The sequence below is a fragment of the Solanum pennellii genome, chromosome 10, assembly GCF_001406875.1.
Source record: "Solanum pennellii chromosome 10, SPENNV200".
Classification (NCBI taxonomy): Eukaryota; Viridiplantae; Streptophyta; class Magnoliopsida; order Solanales; family Solanaceae; genus Solanum; species Solanum pennellii.
This window is the reverse complement of record NC_028646.1, coordinates 75,911,612-75,913,145: the sequence shown is the minus strand read 5'-3', so window position 1 is coordinate 75,913,145 and position 1,534 is coordinate 75,911,612.

Genomic DNA, 1,534 nt, shown 5'->3' with positions numbered 1-1,534 from the left:
ACGCCTATTTTCACATTTATATGCCTTTTTTTAGGAATTTACGAACTTCTCTATTTTTCGTGTGCTCATGATCTGGCGCATCAGAGCACCCAAAAATTTTCTGAATTTTTTTTATGTTGACCTTTGTAATGAGTTGGAGGAACCACCATGTATATTCAACCCATTTTAACGCCTGTTTTCGTATTTACATACCCATTTTTAGAAACTATGCAAATTTTCTGATATTTCGTGTGAATTAGCCCATGAATTTGGCGCCTCGGAGCACCCAAGAACTTTTTCTGAAAAAACTTTATGAGGACCTCCGTAATAAGTTGAAAACCACCATGTATATACTCACCCCATTTTTTAATGTTTATTTCCTCATTTGCTGGCCCATTTTAGGAATTATGCATCTTTTCCTCGATTTTTTCGTATGTATTAATCTATGAATCTGGCGCCTTGGAGCACCCAACATAGAGTTCTGAAAAAACATGTAAAAGAACCTGTCTTCGTTCTTGTTTTTCTCAAGAAATAGTTAGAGGCACAATGTTCTTGAAAAAGATAAATAGTAGTTAGCACAATATGTAATTCATGACGATACACATCATTCCTTAACATAGTTTAAAATTTTTAAATATCTTTTACATTGATTTTTTCCTCTTTTTATTTTTTATTTGCTCCGAAAAATTGATTCAAGACATCAAACCAAATTGAACCGAATTATTTTAATTTTGTATAGGATGCACACTTTTCTAAAATCGAAAATGGAAGAACCAGATTGAAGTTTGATAAAACCAAAACTAGCTGCAACCCTAATAGTAACTTTACTATAATTTTATTTTAAAATTTTTAAGCCCAAATTCACGTAATAAATTAAAATAGGGAAAAGGGTCTGATATACCCCTCAACTTTGTCATTTAGAGCTGATATACCCCTTGTTATGAAAGTGGCTCATATATACCCCTACTTGTAAACAAATGGCTCACATATACCCTTTTCCTCTAACGGAAATGAAAAAAAATAATTTTAATCTAAATTTTTATTATTTTTTTCTAAAAAATATAATCCTATATGAGTAAATTTAATCCTCGTCAAATATATTTTTTTGACTTTTTTTTGTTTCAATGACTAATTTATAATTATTATTTTGATAATCAAATTTATTTATGTTTCACTAATATTCTTGTAAAACTTATTGTAGATGAACAATTTTTTTCTTCGAATACGAAATTAAATTACAATACACAAAAAAAATAGTTTAATTTTTTTCTTTAAACTAAGGAATGAAAGAAAAAAAACAAAAGAAGCATAAGAAACTCAAATAATTATAATAAAAGAAGTCAAAAAATAATTTATGTATAAAAAAAATTAAAATATACCTTGAACTTTGATAGAAGAATCATATATACCCTAAATAATTTTTTTTAAAAAATTAGAAGTAATAAATATAAATTTAAAACTAATCTTTTAACTTCCGTTAAATGAATGGCATATGTGAGCCATTTTGTAACGGCAGGGGTATATGTGAGCCGTTTATATAATGGTAAAGGCATAT